The sequence below is a fragment of the Cyanistes caeruleus genome, chromosome 3 (genome assembly GCF_971803275.1).
Source record: "Cyanistes caeruleus chromosome 3, bCyaCae1.hap1.1, whole genome shotgun sequence".
Classification (NCBI taxonomy): Eukaryota; Metazoa; Chordata; class Aves; order Passeriformes; family Paridae; genus Cyanistes; species Cyanistes caeruleus.
Window position 1 is genome coordinate 85,451,457 of NC_141703.1, and position 17,769 is coordinate 85,469,225.

General features: G+C 50.5%; 1 protein-coding gene across 1 annotated transcript in view; it reads right to left on the bottom strand.

Moving 5' to 3' along the window:
- The window catches only part of CAPN5 (calpain 5), a 51,565-nt gene extending 36,881 nt beyond the window's left edge, over positions 1–14,684 (bottom strand). The window contains exon 1 of the mRNA XM_086882384.1: positions 14,656–14,684. The gene's annotated coding sequence lies outside the window, so the exon portion shown is untranslated. The remainder of the gene's footprint in view (positions 1–14,655) is intronic.
- Between the last annotated feature and the right edge of the window lie 3,085 nt (positions 14,685–17,769).

Genomic DNA, 17,769 nt, shown 5'->3' on the forward strand with positions numbered 1-17,769 from the left:
AAAAGGGATGCTCTGCATAATTCCCCAGTGCCTAATCACAGACTTTCTCCAAAACTCCTTCCCTAAAGTTTCTCTGTATTTATTTATAACAGCCACGTTCAATCCTTATCTCTCCCCAAAACGGGATGTTCTTTTTCAAAAACTTCATTAGTGACCTCAGTCTGGAAACGTCTAGTGTGGATTCCTGAAGAAATGGGAACATGTGTGACACATAACCATGGAAGCATGGAATCATTCAGGTTGGAAAAGACCTCTAAGATCACCTGTGCCAATCACTAACCCAGCCCTTCCGAGTCCACCACTAAAGCACATCCCTAAGTGACATAATCCCAGCTTTGGTCTCCAGCATGGTAAAACCAAGGGTGCCCCATCGAGTGTGTGGATGCTTCCAGGATGCTGACCTCTCATCCCTCCTAGTGAGACATATAGAAACCACATGCTTGTTGTGGTATCATGACACATGGTGGAATAATGAAGTTGCAATAATGCCTGACTGGAAGCAGCTAATTTGTAAACATCCAAAATCCCAAGGATTATATGATCACTTATGGTTGGCATCAATTTAAGTAGCATTGTCACTTCCCTTGTTAATGAACCACTAGGATTAGCTAAAGGAAAGTAGGTGTCTGAGAGCTAAACTAATGCCCATTCTGATGCTCCAGGAGCATTGCCCACCCAGCCAGCCTTCTCTCCTCTGGGAGAGACAAAAACACTTCACTTATGGAAAGCTGAATAGCAAAGCACAGGTTTTAATTGACAACATTTATCAGCTTGATTAGCAGCACAAGTGCTCATCACTCAGAGCTTAAGTGAACCCAAAATAATCCCCTTGCTGGCTGCTCCACAGGTCTGTGCTACTGAGGAGGAGTTGTGAAAGCAGCTCCTGGGGATTTTCTCCCTCCTGTCAGTACCAGATGCTACAAAGAGGCCCAAGTGCTTCACCTGCCCTCAGAAAAGCCTTAAAAATAAATAGCCTAATATAAACCCCAACATAATTCACCAAATTTACTCCTTTTGGAAAGGCTGACAGCCTCATTGAGCAGTCAGAGGATGCACCCAGTACTCCAATCCACCCTGCTAAGAGGGCCAGGGAAGGCACTAGCCTTCAGATCTCCAGCAAAGGAAGGTGGTGAAAAATAAGGGAGATGTACCCAGGGAGGTCATGGGGACACCCTGGCACTGAACAAGCTCCTTTTGAGTGACAATCAGGCCAAGACTTTCACAGTGGTAACACTCACTGCTACACAGGGAAAACAGCAGTGCTGGGAAGGGATGGCTGTCAACTGCCTTCTGCAGGGATACACCAGGCTGAGAGAGGAGGGAGATGCTGCTAGCTGATATGCAAGATGAATTGCTTGGACTGGTGCATGAACTGGGCTGAGACATGAAAGGATATTTCCACAGGAAGCTGTGCAGAAAGAACCAGCAAGATTAGAAAGGGAGTCTGGAAAGGAGGGAGGAGGGAGGTCTGCTGCCTTTCTAAAAGCCATGATCAAGTTAAAGGCAGGAGTTTTGGGTTTAATGTAGGAGATGCTGGGTGCTGCTCTGCAGCCTGTACCGTGGCCAAGGGCTGGCACTTGGCTGCTCATTCATAAAATTACTGCTACACCCTGCAGCTTGGAGCTGTGCTTTCCAATGATGCCTGCAACACCGACTTTCACAAGGCACCCTGGGCAATGTCCATCCCGGTGAGAACGGGACCGCAGTCATCTCAGCCAAGGAGTTCCAGCCTTTCTGATGGCCAAATTCTCCTGAATTTTTGCCCTGCTATCCCACCCTACAGTGACTGTCACCTTGCCAGCCATCTGTCCTCGCTGCAGGGCTACTCTCACATGACAGTGTGTAGATGGATTTGAGTTGCAAAGGAAATGGCAAGCAGAAGGGGAAGGGATACTGTTCAGGATCATTTAGAAAAGCAAACAAATTAAAAAAAAACAAACCACCTTGCAAAATAATTAAAAGGAATGGGCAGAGGGAATGTTCTTAGGGCAGTGTTAAAATTCATTACTCTCTCTAATTTGCACCATTTCATGCTTACCGGGCTGAACTTCACCTCTGCCACATTAAAATGCTCAAAGGCTGTCTAATTACTCTTTGCCTTTTTGGACCAAGCTCAGATGCTCCAGGAGCACAGGAACTGGGTGTTTTCATCCCTGATTTGAAGAAACAACCCTACATATTATTTTTATATATCATTGCATATGTATTTGTTTGCATGTGGGCAGGGAGGGGAATCTGCACTCACCACTCTTAGCATGAATTTTTACAAACAGTGGTCTGATCCCAACCTCAGTCCTGCCACGAAGGAGTTAAACAAGAAACTACTTTGCTGGAAGACTGAGCCAGACTTATGACTCAGGGGTGTTGTGGGCTCCCCTTTTCACCTCCAGCATCATCCAGGTGCTCCAGCTCCTGCCAGCTGGTAAGAGACACGGCTCTAAGAACTGCAACAGGGAGAAGGATTGAAAGCGTTTGTGTTGGCCAGGACCAAATACCTGCTGAAAGGCTCTTCCTTCCTCCCCTCCAAACATCTTTCTCTCCTTGACTTCCAGCTCAGAGGCTTCCCAGGTGGCTGGCACAGGCTCACCAAGCTTGTGTTATCGCAAGGCTGCAGCCTGGCCAGGAGCAAAGCCTCCTTGCTTGTAGATCCTACAGCAGTCTGCCTCCAGGTCAGACAAAACACTTTGTTCTAAAGCACAGGATCTGCTGCCCTTCAGCTCTGTTCCCACTAGACAGGAGAGGGCTTCGATATCACATTGCAAAAGCACAGGATCAGCCAAGGAGAAGATGGAGCAGGAACCAGGCATGTGATTTCTCACTCCTCAACCAGGTGCAATGTTACGGGGCTCAGCAGTGGGGTGCTCAGAACAGCAGGCAGGCTTTTTCTAAATATGTTATTTAAATAATTAAACACAGTCCTTGGGTGTTTCTATTGACAGACACGTGTCAGTACCAGGGTTATTCTTTCACCACCTACCAACACAAAAGCCCAGCTAAGCAGAGGAAACCCTGTTGATGCAAGGAGAGCTTTACACACTGCTTCTTCAGGACCCAGGGAAGAAGAAGGAGTTGAATTGTTACTCACTGTTTACACTGAACACAAGATAAGCGCTCCACACCTCTTGGCCAACAACTCTATGCCAACCATGAAGAAAAAAGCTTCAAGGCATCTTAGTCATAGAATGGTTTGGGTTGGAAGGGACCTTCAAGATCCTTTAGTTCTAACCCTCCTCATAGAGCTCCTGTGGGCAACCTGTGCCATTCCCAAAGCCCTTTCCCACTCCCAGCTGTGCATTCACCATAGCTTTGCTTTAGACCCCAAATGGCACAGCCCAGAGCCAGAAGCACAGTGCAGCATCCTGCATTAGCAATGTCCACGAGGAGGGGAAGCTGAAACCGCACTGATGGAAATTAGAACACAAGACATCATTTCTTCTCAAATTGACTGCGGTTAACCAGGGAAGCTAATTCCCATGGGAAGTTACAGGTAGCTTGTGTCCAGATGTTTTTGAGCACAGTTGGACATCTTTACAGAGCTGCTGCTTTAGCCAAAATGCAAATTATTGAACATTTACAGTGGTTACTTGCTGAAACAAGACACTTGAAGAACAGAGCACTGAACGTCCCCTTCTGGCCTTTATCTCTTTTCTTCATCAGGTCATATCTCTGTTCTCATTTAAGAGCTAAAAGCTTTGCTAGGCTAAAGGAGAGATAATAATTTTTACTCTTAATTATGTTTATATCAAGCTCTGATTTTAATCAGTGATTTTCTACAGCACAGATGGCATCCAAACCAGTACACCTTAACATGGCACCTTTCAGCCTGAGGGTTAATCTTGCATGAGCAACCACAGGGACTAGCTGCTCCTCCTCAGAAATTCAGTGCAGTGGATTTAGCCCCTAAAAACATCCTGATGGGGCTAAGGGCTGTTTGTTTTAAGTGAGTAAGCTCTCTAGCTTTTTGCAAACATACAAGTACAGCAAATGCTCCCTGATGAATCCTCCCCCTCCATGGAGCAAGAAAAAGCATCACTCTCCCTCTGCAGAGATCCTGCTCCCTTCTGCAAAGCACTCCAAGACCTGCAAAGGAAGTTGCTGTCTAACAGCTGGCTATTACTGAAAATAATCTCCAAAAAAAAAGTCCTTTTGACAAGGGCATGTAGTGATAGGATGATCTGGAATGGCTTTAAACTGAAAGGGAGCAGGTTTAGATTTGATATCAGGAAGAAAACCTTTCCTGTGAGGGTGGTGAGACACTGGCAGAGGTTGCCCAGAGAAGCTGTGCATATCCCATCCCTGGCAGTGTTCAAGGCCAGGCTGGATGGGGCTCTGAGCAACATGGTCTAGTGGAAGGTGTCCCTGCCCCTGGCAGGGGGTTGGAATAAGGAGGTCTTTAAGGTATTTCCAACCCAAACCATTCTACAGTTGTATGAATAGAGATCAATCTCCCATTAAAAAGTGCATTTGCACCCAGGCCAGGAAAAGGGTGGGGTCACACATCCTGGCAGAAAGCTACTGCAAGTGACTCCGTATCACCAGAACACGCCTGGCTGTCAGCATCTGCACAAAATAAACTGGAGATAAGATGTCACATTTGGAGGCTGTTTCCGGCAATGCACAGTGATTTTTATCATTCTTGCTTTATTTCCTCTGGATTTTTTTCCACCAGAACATTACTCCTTTATTGCTTAACAGCAAGATGACACCACAGGGAGAGATGTAGCCAGCCAGCAAGTCTGCATGTATGTATGTATGTGCAGGATTGGGATATTTTCTTCCATGGAAGGCCAGGGTTAACAGGAGGGTCTGGGCATCCTTGAATGCCCATCTCCTTCGGAAGCCAGCGGGGTGTGCTGACCAGGAGCTCCCTTTCTGCTTGGATGACTCACACTGGGACAGAGGCCTTTGACTGGGAGTTCCTCATTCCTTGCAGCTATGAGTCACCACTTGCAAACACAGTCAGATGTTGGAGCTGCAGAAGAAAAGGCAGCCCCACTCTGGGAACACTCTCATAACCCTGTGCTGGCTCCAGCTCTGCCTGGCCAGAGCTTTGCACACAAGAGCTTGTGGCACCAGCCAGACTGGCCCTTCCCCCAGCACAGACTCTAAGATCAGATGGGACCAGGACACATGTCTAAAGGCATCCTGACACAGGAGGAGTAACAAGCTCAAAGCAAAGCTAGTGGCAGCATCTCCCACTGAATCAGAAAATGCAGGAGGCTGGAGGGATGCAGGAACAGCAGGGAAAGGGATGGAACAACAGCAAAAGGTGGTGGCAGAAGTACAGACCCAAAAGCAGTGTGAAGAGCAAGGCAGTAACATGCCACCAGCCAGCCAGCCTTGTTCTAGGGAAAGCAGAGACCTGATGAATATATTCAGCACTCAGGGTCCAGCTCACCCCAATCCACTCACAGTTTGGGGAGAACACAGAAGCTAAGTTTTGGGTACCTTCCACATGCTGTTTGGGCCCTCATCCAGCATCACTGATTGTGTGAAACACCAGCAATGTGTTGGGCTTGTTTCCCAGGCCACAGCAGGGTTAATAACCCTTGGAGATCAGCAGGAGTTGCAGGACAAGTAACAAAAGGTGAATTAATGGGCTTTGCCATGCCAAGTCCCTGGAGACAGCCATGACTTCACTAACCCCTCGTGCATCAGCACACCCTGACCCTAGTTAATAATTGTAAGGAGCAGCACAGAGTGCCAGCAACACCAAAGCACTCCCAGGCTCACTCAGCAGCCAGTGCAGCCTCCAAAAAAACACCTTTGTGCAGGAGAAGGCAGGAACCTTCTTCAGCACATGACACTGATCATGCAGAGCAGGTTTTCAGGCACTGGAAAAATACAACCTAGGAAGAGCAGACTCACATACAGAATTGAACTACCTGCACCTATGGTCATCCAGCCACATGGCAGGGGAGAGGGAGAGGGAGAGGGAGAGGGGAGAGGGAGAGGGGAGAGGGAGAGGGGAGAGGGAGAGGGGAGAGGGAGAGGGGAGAGGGAGAGGGGAGAGGGAGAGGGAGTTTTCTTTGCAGGATTGGACTGAGAATGTATTTTTATAATTTATTCAGTGTTTTTAATTGAACAGCTATACCAGCTCCTTTCAAACCCAGTCACACTGACTCCACTGGAAGCCTTGTGCCACATCAATATGCTCGCACTGGTTTTCTTGCTAGGTGGGCTAAAATATTATGGTCTAAGGGCAGGCCTGTACCTTTATGAGGTGGACAGAGGGAAAGACGAGTCACAGGGTATTGCTTGGTGTACCCATGTGAGCCTTTCTCTTGGGCATTACAGGTCACAGAGGTGCTTATTTAAGAGGTTGAGGAACTGGAAAATTCATTCAGAAAACTCATCATTAGTGCAGATAAAATGCAGCACGTCTCCATGCAAATGCTCTGCCTTCAATAGCTTCCGCAGCCTCTGGGATGATTAAAGCAATTGAACTTCAAACGACGCACAGAGACGCATTCGGGAGGAGCAGAAGAGATAACGGGGCTGCAGCTACTCTGTAGGAGAGTGAGGAGAGGCAGCTGGATCCTTCAAGATCATCCCTCCCAGCCTAGCTGTGATGTTTGTCCTTCTGGCTGATCCAGAGCACCCTTGCTGCAGCTTCAGCCCTGATCACAACACGCTCTGTCTGGAAGTGTTCATGGTGAGGATGGATGGGGATTTGAGCAAGTTGGTCTCGTGGGACGTGTCCCTGCTGATGGCAGAGTGCTGGAATGAGATGGCCTTCAAGGACCCTCCCAACCCAAACCATTCTGTGATTCTATAACAACACCATCCCCAAGGCAATAGGTTTCTTCTCTCTCCATCACCTCCACCCCTTGCTGTAGACAGAGCCTAAAACTCTGTCCTACCAGAGGCCTGGAGGTACAATCAAGTCCTTCAGGTCTCCTCTTAAGAGAGGCCATTGCAGAAATGTATTCCTTGACCTGCTCTGCTTCAAGCAGGACACGATCATCTGCAACTCCAGCTGATGGGGGCACCCCACTGCTTCTGACAGCAGGCTCCACACCACAGGCCTTGCCCCAGCCCTACAGCTGCTGGCCTCAGGTCAGGTCTCAAACCTCTGACAAGATTCCCAACTTTTGCTAATAAACAGTTTTAGGATTTTTTCTTTGCCTGACCCAAACCTGAATAAAAGCACTCTGATCCACTTCTGACTTGGCTCCTCCTTGTTCAGTTTTCTCTTTTGATAGTCCCTCAACCCCCTTGCCAGTCACTTCCCGAAACCCATATCCTATAAATCCCAAAGCCACAACAGCAAATATCAGACCACATCTGGGTACTGACTGATAAGAACATTCTTATTGTCTGTAAAACTTTCAGGATCGCCCAGCAAGATCTGCTATTTTTAAATTTAATTTTACCTCCATTTCCCTCTCTGTCTTAAATGAATTTTTCTTTCTGTGACTATTCTAAAGCATCAGGCACAAAAGTCGTATTTAAAGGCTTGCAGCAACTGATAGTACTTTTGAACAGACCTCTCTTAGGCAGACTGGACCACCTCAAATCTGAGATTTATTAGAAATCTTTGTTACTGGATCCACTCAGTTCTTACAAGTTGAAAGGTCTGAACACAAGTTCCCACTGCCTTAATTTGAGCTCTTCAAGCTGTTTCCGCCTTGGATGCAGCAACTCCTCCAACCTCCAGCCAGCTTCCCCCCACCATTATTCCTTCATTTCAGCAGTGCTGGCCTTCTCTAAACACAGAAGTAGGAGTTTGCCATACAGCCTTGGAGCTGCTTTCTCCAGGCAGGAACTGGACATAAACTTTCCTCCTCCTCCAGGGAGATGGATACAGGTCACAATGCTGAGCACTGCACGTTTTCTCCACTCAGTGTCCCAGATCACAGAGTAATGGAATGGTTTGGGAGAGAAAGGATCTTAAAGGTCACCAAAAGTCCAACACCTTCTGCCATGGACACATACAACCTCTCACTTTCCAGATGGGGATTCCTCCTCTTATGAAGACCTTTTGCTTTGCTGCAGCCCAGTGTGACTGGTGCTTGCTCCTGCTACCACGGCTGGCAGCCAGACCCATCACCCTGCTCTCACCCAAACAAGAATGCCTATCACTGCTCTGATGATCTTCTTCATGGCCTGGCTTGTCTTCAGGAGGTGGCTCAGCGCATGTGCCTAACCCACACTGAGCAGCAGGCAGGAGAATGTGGGCTGAGCACAGCGCTCTGGGATCAGGATTAAGCCCTCTCCTCCTTCCCCAGACATTACCCTGCCACAAGTCCTTGCTCTGTGTCTCTTTAGACACTCTCATGTGGCAGCAGCTCCGAGCTGGAGCAGCGAGTTGCAGAGTAGGTATGAGATGTACCCAGAGACACAAGTGGGAGTCTCACTCCCCTGCAGGGGACAGAAACCTGACACAGCCCCGTGTTAGATGCAATAAATCACCACTCTCCTGCATGAAGACCTGCCAGGATCCAAAGGCAACACTTGCTGGGCAAGCAGCCAGCAGCCACCATCCCCATCCTGCACTCATGCAGCTGTGGTGGTCTGGCTCTGAAAAAGTAGAGTCTGCAGCTTTTATCAAATCAAGGCTTCCCTTTGCTCAGCAGAGAAATCACCTCCTTTAATCACCCCTAAGCAATCCTCACAGTATTTACACATGCTCAGATGACTGGTAAAACCAGCTCTTCAAGGATTTGGGAGCAAGGAGCCTGCAAATATTTCATAGGAAGCTTCTGATTACCAGGGTGTGCCTCAGAAAAAATAAAACAAATGAACCCCAAACCCTGAGAGACAAACAGACATGCATCTGTCATCTCTATAAGGGACTGGAGGAAATGGTGGAACAGCCCAGGAGGGGCTGTGAAGGAATGGAGTCAATCAGAGGCACCTTGCATCCTGCAGCTTGCAGTCAGGGGAGCTCAAACCAGTGGAAATGTGATGAAAACTGGGATGGAGGGTGCTCACTGCAAGGGAGGCATGCCTTTTGCCACCCAGAGAAATCACTGTATGGATTATTTGGAGATGTAGCAAAACCACTCCAGCAACAGCCACAAAAACACAGTGCATCATGGTTTAAGGGAAGGTAATGCAGGAGCAGAGCTGGAGAGCTCTGCCCTTTTCACCCGGAGCTCAGAGACCTGCCTGTCATGCTGCAGCTAATTCTGTGTAGAATCTTGATGGTAAAAGCATGGCCCTGCCCTGGTCTGCTGCAACCTATGCCTAGGCTCCAAGATAAACCTCGAAGGAATCAACTAGGGCTGCAGTCTCCCTCATGTACGGATGAGCCGCAGCTAGGCAAGGAGAAAATGTCATAGAATCATAGAACCGTAGAATGGTCTGGGTTGGAAAAGACCTTACAGATTGTCTAGTTCCAACCCCTCTGCCACAAGACATCTTTCAGTAGATCAGGTTGCTCAAAGCCTCATCCAACCTGGCCTTGAACACTGCCAGGGATGGGGCACCCAAAGCTTTTATGAGCAGCCTGTGCCAGTGCCTCACTGCCCTCACAGGAAAGAATTTCTTCCTACCATCTAATCTAAACCCACCCTCTGCCACTTTGAAGCCATTCACCCTTGTCCTATCTCTCCATGCCCTTGAAAAGCCTCAGCTCTTTTGCAGCCTCTTTATGTTCTAGAATGTGCTCTAAGGTCTCCTTGAAACCTTCTCTCCTCCAGGCTGAATAATTCCAACCCCCTCAGCCTGTTTTCATAGTGGATGGAGGTGGTCCAGCCCTCTGACTGTCCTCATGGCCTCTTCTGGTGCCTTTCCAAGACATCTGTCTTCTGCTGGGGGCCACGATAAGCTGAGACTTACCCTGCATGGTATGGAGAAGGACCCCTCTCCCACAAATCATTTCAGAGCTTCCCATTAAGGTTTCCATTCTCCCAGCATGGGGCAGACTTAAGGTGGTTGGGATGCTTTATAGTCCCCTCTCCCTTTAACCTTTGTTGCCAATGGATGGAAGTCACAGGACAGAGCAGAGCTGATGCTCAGATGGATGGTGGAAGGACTAAAACTGGTTCTTCCTGCACAAGGGCAAGCCAAGGGGCGGGGAGATCTCTTCTCTGCCAGAGGAGTATTTTAAGGCAAAATGCATCAAAGTGTTATTGAATTGGGACACAAAAGCTGCAGGCAGGGGCTGAGGAGTTCAGTCCAGCCCCTCTGAAGGGCTGGACCAGGCCCAAAGGAGCCAGTCTCTGACCTAGATGCTGCAAACCCCGCGGGCTCCCAGCACGGCTTTGCAGGGGTATCATCTGTCACATCTCCAGTCCAGGAAGATACCCAAAGCATGAGGATCTGCAATATGGGCTGAAAAACCAATGCATCGTGCAGAAAAGCAAAAACTGTGAAGTCTCCTTGGCCACAGAGCGTGGAGCAGAAAGGATTTGCTCCCAGAGCAGGTGAAAAACTCAATGGCAACCATTCCTATTTCCCTCCACGACCTAAAGAAGTCACTCCTCTGTCGAAGGGGTGCATCCTACAGTATAAGCCAATTTAGCAGGAATAAGGTACAGATGAAAAGTCTCCATGGTGTGAAAGGGAGAGCTGAGAGCAGGTAATGGGTTAATGCAGCCAGACAGATGCTTGACTGGTGAAAAACGTAGCTTTCATGAAGCCACTGGATCTGTGTCCATTTTCTGCAGTGCCCAGAGCCTGACCCTTTCTCCCTGGCTAATCAACTGGAAGTGAGCAGAGCCAGAGTAATCACCGCCCCCCATTCCTCACCCATGACACTGCCCCCGGGGCTGGGAGATGCAGGAGCACTGTCTGGCCTGGAGCAGGACAGCACAAGCCCACTGTCAAGGCTTTGTGCCCCACAGCCCCTCAGAAGAGCAGTGAAGGCGAAGGCATGAAGACATAAGTATGTAAATGGTGCCCAAGCGTGCCCTGCACCACCCCAGCACGAGCAGAGGACAGCAAACACCTCTGTGTGGGCTGAGGAGGCTTCTCTGGAAGGGGCATCACCTCTGGACATCTGCAGAGAAAGGACTTGACACCTCTGGAAATTAGTGGGGAGAGAGAGAGAGCGAGCGCCTGATCCCAGCCTTCAAGGCACAGCTGCATCCTTCTCCTTCTCTCTGTATTAACCTGATGCTGCCCTGCTTGGAGAAAGCATTAGGAGAAGAATCTTGGCATCTCTGGACAGCCAAAAATATCCAATAATTAATGCAGAAGCGTGAGCAGATTTAGAGGATGCACCCGTTCTTCGTATCATCATACCCCAGCACGAATGCTGTCTAAATCTCCTCTTGGGATCAGAGCCAAAGCCTTCTTTATAGCATGGATGCTTTGTTATTAATCCACGCAGGAAAGGGAGAGATGGATTCATTTTTTTGAGGCACAATCAAAGACAAAAAATTATCTCAGCTGGGCTTCATCTGCTACATGGCTGGTCTGCTCTGGTCCCACATCAGGAAGATGGTGAGACCTGCTTGGCTAACACAGCCCTTCCCAAAGGAGACAACAGGACAGGGTGTCTGGACCACAGGGTGCCGGCCTCCTACACTGACAAATGCTAAGACCTCCTTATATCACAGCCAAGCACCTTGCAAGAGAGGTGATGTGCTCTAATTCACACTCTCCCACTCTCCTCTGATGTGGCACAGTTGCAGAGCCTCCAGATAAGCCTCCTAAGCTAAACTGAATGAATTCACACCCCAGCACCAGCACTGCCCCCAGTTAAAATCGCTCTTCTGCCTGCCTGGAGCTCACCCCTCGGATGTATTTGGAGTCAGCAAGCACATCCCCTCTCTGCCTTTGTTTCGCTGGGCTTTTATAGCCTCGTATAATAGCTCTCCATCCCTCTGAGCAGCTTCAGAGCCCTTTTCCCTGCACCTGCTCCAGGCTGAGTTAATCCCTCTCAAGCACCAGATCGAAGAGCCTGGTCCTTCCACGTTAACTCTTCCGTACCCATGTCCCACAAACACCCTCTGCCTGTTTCCCTTTGCCTTTTTGCAATGCTCCCAGGGGCATCCAGGACCAAAACAGCCCTGAACCCCCAGCCTCAGCTACCCCAGTATGATTCAATCTCTGAACACAGCACAAAGTCCAGACATAGTGTGCCCCACTGCACAAGCTGGTATACAACTTAGGGGACATCCCCACAGCCTGGAGCCCCTCCTCGAGCTCAGGTGTTCCCCTCTGACTGAGCACCTCATCCACCCCTCAGCTTGGTATCGCAGGCGAATCTCGGCATGAAAAATGAGAATGAGCTCAGATCCTCCCTGAAAGGCTTTAAGCAGATTTAAGCTCTGCTGCGTGGGCTTAATCTGTCCAGCAGTGCCCTTTGTCATCTCCCCCAGCCCCCCTCTGCAGAAATCCTCTCCACTGACAAACTCCCATATGCACCATGTAAACTGCTGGCACATCCAGGTAAAGGAGACCCGGAGCATCTCCTTTCCCTAAAAATGAGAGCACAGCGACAGGTCAGTCCTCTTCAGTAATAGTTCTGGGTTTCTATCTCCCTCCACCTCAGAGGCTTGAGAATACCCACGGTAGCTGTCCATCACCAGCTGAAAGCTCCCTTGAACAGAAAATGCCATTCATGGTGGGCACAGCAGCTGGGCAGGGATTTTCCTGGGCTTGTGGCCATATCAAAGCCACACCTGAGTCATTTTATACAAGGACTGGTGTGCTGATGGCAGGGAGCAGGGTGGACTGGAGTCTGCCACAAACCTCCTGAGTGCCTTGGTCATGTCACTTTGCCCCTGTTTCATGTGTCACTGCTTTGCAGATGGCATTATTCCTTCTGCGTGTCACCGTGCCGTGACAAAGGCACTTGACTTCTACTCTGAGCAGGGCCTGCTAGAGCAAGCCCTGCTGGCTTCCTCAAAACCTGCTTTTCCTTTCGCTCACTTTTCCTTTTTGACTTGATCCTTAATTCTGGTGCCAAGCAGAAAGTTTTTCCCAACCAGTTCTGGCACATGGCTGCTGGCAAGCACCAGCCACTGAGCGAGCCAGCCCCCTTGCACACAGCAGCACCTGTGCACACACACCCATTGCAGGAGGGGCTTAGACCTCACATCCCACTCCTAAGGGTAGAGAAAGGGTTTCTGAAAGAGCATTTCTTACTCCCCTCTTGGGTTTTACAACCCTGGGTCATGGGACGGAGCTGAGCCCCAGGTGATTCATACGAAAGAATTGCTCAAATAAGTGGGAGACAGCTGATGTTCCCGGGAAGGGTAGGGGAAATAGATCCCACCAGGACACATGTGCCTGTAGCAATATGTTGCACCGAGCAGAAGCTAAGTGGTGAGCACTTGGATCAGGCTCTGCACCTCCATCCATGCCTGACTCTTTCCCCTGTCCTAGTCCTTGCTGCCCCAAGGATGCCGCCTTGGGGTGATACCTGCTCTCACCTGTATCCCAAGATTTGTTCCTCCTCAATCCACTGCTGCCCTGAGCAGCAGGGCCAGCCAGGCTCCCTGCACTTTGGGTTACCCACTACCCATGTACAGAGCCAGGGGTGAGAGATGCAGCTCCAGGGACCCCACACTGCCTTCCCGCCAGTATAACACCGGTTCAGCCCGCTTGGAACCCAGGCTGACCCTGGCAGGAGCATCCTCAAAGGTACGAGATGGGATGGAGATGGGATGGGATGAAGAGGTGCCCTGGGGACAGCCTGCAGCATGGTCCTTGCTGGATGCAGAAGACAAGCAGCTGAGGATTTAAGAGCGTTCTCCGCGACACACCGAGCTCGCTGCTCTGCTTCCAGCTCCATTTGCCGTGGCTGTGCTCCCCACCACGGCATCCAGGCAGAAATGGTAACTGGTGATAAATAACTGGTAATACACCCAAGCGTGACACAGGGTGGATCTGCAGAGCCAGGCGTGCAGCCCACGCTCACCTGCAGCTACCAGTGTGGGAGGTGAGGGATAGAAGACCAGAGCCATAGCCAATGGGACACCCTCTGCTAGAAAGCACCAAGCCGGTGTCCTAAGCTCAAAATAACACTTTTCAGGGAAGGGAGAACAGGATAGGATTTGGGAAGCACACATTCAAGCTCTGGTTAAAAATGCCAAAAGCCATCAGTCTCCTGCAGCCCAGCAGCAAATTGGCCCTTCGTTAGAGCGTGAGCTCTCTCTCGCCTTAACTTTCCACGAGACTTTCTAAAAGCCCCTGCGTTTGTCCCCCCCCCAAAAAAAACCCCAAAAAACCGGAACAAAGAACAATACTGAAACCTCAGGTTTTTTTCTCAGCGCAGAAATCCTGCTCTCTAGCCAGCGCCGAGGCCTCGGTGCTTAAAGTTTCTGTCCAGCCTGGCTCCACAAGCTGAACCGGGGGCCAGCTGCGGGGTTTTAACCACCCGGGATGCAACTTTCCTATGCACCACGCCGAGTACCCCGACTTCCAGCGCCCCCAAGCACCAGCGCTCACAGCAGCGCTTGTTGAAGGCAAGGGCTGCAGCGTGCTCCGCGCAGGGGAGGAGGAGGAGAGTGCCTTCTTCGGGCTTTTTCTCCCCAGGAACCCTTGACGCACCTCCGCGCTCACATAGAAACACACGCAGCCCCCCACCCCGGCACGCAGCCGCCACCCGCTCCCCAAAGCCACAGGTGCCGCCGAGCATCCCCCGAGGACGCGGCGGGACCCCCGGGCGGGGCGCGGAGCCGTCCCCCCGCGGAGGGAGCAGCGGCGGGGCTGCAGGGACGAGCCACCATCTCCCGGGGCCGGGGCTCGCCTTACCTGCCCGGGGCTGCTGCCGCTGCCCGGTGCCGGTGCCGGTGCCGCCGCTGCCCGCAGCGCTTCGCCTCCCGCAAGCGCCGCCCCGACGGGCGGGCCGGGAGCGCGCCTGCGCCCGGCACCGCGCCGGGTCCGAACCGGCCCCGAACCGGCACCGGCAGCCGCGGCGGAACCGGCCTCCGCTGCCGCGAATGGCACCGGCAGCGAGGAGCGGGAATGGGAACCGGCGCTGGGATCGGAAATGGGATCGGGGACTGGACAGCGAGCCGGCACCGGGAGCTCTCACAAGGAACGGGAACCGGCGCCGGAAACCGGCACTCCCCACTGCTGGGAGCTGTGGTCGCTACTGGGAATGGGGACCGGCACCAGCCCGTAGTGGGAAATGGGGACGGCGCCAGCTGGCGCTGGTCCAGGAGCTGGGGACCAGTCTGGTGTACTGGGAGCCCTGCTGGGAACCGGGGTCCAGGTCCAACATGCCCGGGCACCAAGACCTGGGATCACCCAGAAAATGGACCCATCACCTGGCACCGATCTGGGTAGGGAACAGGAATGGGGAAATGGGGCTGCCCTGACACCAGCAGCACCAGCTGGGAACTGGATCTGGGACCGGCACCCACATCCCTGGACACTGGTGCTAGCCACTGGGACCTTCCAGGCACTGGCACTTGGCCCAGCATTGCCCTGGCACTGAATAACAGGACAAGGTCCCACTGTCACTGCCTGGGACCTTCCCCTGGCACTGGGAACTGGGAGCTGGAGCACCATGCACCACCACCAGCTGGGCCACCTAGACACAGGGGAGCTGGGAGGTGTTGGGATGTAACCCATGGAGGGTGCAGGGAAGAGTCTTCAGAGGTTGCAGGATTTGAGTGCAAAGAGCACATCCCCTGTAAGGAATAGCACAGGGCATGATCACAGAGGTTGAGGAGATGTTTTTTCTGGCCCAAGACCAAAGTGAATCCCCTTTTCTCTTTCGTAAGAGGGGAGCTGAGGCGCTGGGAAGGGGGGGGGGTCAAAGGCTGGGCATGCACTTGGCCCACCTGCACATCCATGGAGGTCGATGTGCAACAGACACAACGAGGCTGGTGATGGGGCCAAGGTGTCCAGACTGGTGGAAAGCTGTCCCAGCTTACAAAAAGACATTTAAGAGGGGAGTACCAAACAAGAGCCACACAAAAGCACATCCCCACCAGTGGGAAGGAACCAGTGAGGTTTTACAGACCCTCTGTCAGGGCAGCTCTGATCTGATGCGCTGACTTGACACACAAGTTTAATTGGTAGTGTTCATGGTTGATCATCATTTCAGCCAAAAATAGATGGCATGGGAAGAACAATTAAAGAAAACATTTGGAAGCTACAAGAATAAACTTCTCACATTTAAAATCATGGGTGATCAGACTCTTCTGAACAACAAAAAGCAGGGCTGAGGGTTAGCTGCTGCCTGCCAGTGACAGCGTGAATGCTTGAGGACATCTGCTTGCCACATTAGCGGTAATGCAGTGAAATTTTGGTGATAAAATTAGAAAGGAGGCTGTGCCCAGAGCAGCATTGGCCTGGCACAGGCTTCTGTTCCCATTGAGGTGTCACCTGCAGCTGTACGTGGTCACCACGAATCACATGAGTGATTCACCTCCTCTAGGACCAGCCCTTTCTTCCAGTTTCTCATTATCTGAAACCCTCCTGAACTTTCCATGTTATTTTCCTGTTAGTTTTGTAACTTCATTGCTTACAATTCATGCAATATTTGTGCTACAATTATTTTAATTCATTTATTAGTTAAATGAATAGGAAGGCCAAAAATTTGTAGTTCCATGAAGGCTTTGTTTGGCAGCAAAAGCTGTTTTTTAACATTTTCCTTCTCTTTGCTTGTTTTCCCCTCTCCTCTGCAGACCTCAGGGCTGCTCAAAACCAGGTGTTTCATACACCTCTTTTCTCTCCCCTCATCAAAATCACCCAAGAAAATAACCCTAACCCCTGCTATATTTAGGTCTCAAGCCTGTCCATGTGCAGTGCTGAACCATCGCCCCTCCACGGTGGGAAGCTCCAGCAGCAAAAGGCAAAGACCAAAATAAAAGACAAACCCTCAGTATCTGAAGATTTTTAAAGGGGAAGAGTAGACCCCAAAAAGTTCTCCAACCCCAGAATCCCCTTAGCAGCCTTAAAGCCAGCTGCCAGGCAGAGTAGGGCAGGGATGGATGGTGCTGCTGCTGCCCCCTGGGAGGGCAGGGAGAGCATAGAGCCTCTTTTGATTTGTGATGTGTTTTAATTGAGAGACATTCCATTGATATGAATTAATTAATATGGTCATCCATCCTTCCTCTCACCAGCAGAGGCACCTCTTACCCAGTTAGCCACTGTGGTCTTGCTTTAATAAAAAGTAATTTCCTGAGCTGTTTCACCAGTTTGACCCCAAAGCTGCCGAGGGGGAGGATCTCACTGCTGGGGACATGGGGACAGAGGGACACAGGGTGGAGTTTGTCACCCACAGGGGTGATGAGTGATGCTGTGCAGAACTGGATCAAAGGATTAAAAAGAGGAAAAATAAGAAGAGAAAAAGGACTCACCCTTGAGACAAATCAACAGCAGGAGCCTGGCTTTCATTTTGTTAGCAGGCTGGAGCGCTAGGGAAAAGCTGGAAAACATTAGGGAAAAGCTCTTCCACCACATTTAAGCAGCAAGTGGGTCCCCAGACATTCCTTTGCCCCACAGGGATGTGGAGCCCCAGCCTGCACTCGTGGCAGGCCCAGATCTTCCAGATTAATTTAGCTGCATTTTTGATTTTAGCCTCAGTGGGGGAAGGAAAATTATGTAAATACGATTTATAACAACACTTCACGTCTCCTCGGTGTCATGCAAATGAAGCCACACTGACAGGGCTGACATGAAGGCTGGGCAGGGGAAAGGAAGAAACAATGTTTTAAAACCAGGTCCCAAAAATAAGTAGGAATAAGGTAAACGGCAAAGTGGATGAGGAAAGCTGCAGCCAGTGATTCCTCCAACAAATAGAATATCATTGTTCACTCTGGGATTGCAAAGCAGATGACTTAGAGGGGTTTTCCTTCCTCACAGGAATATTTGGTATTCCTTCTCATGCAGGGGATCCCCAAGGTGAGATTT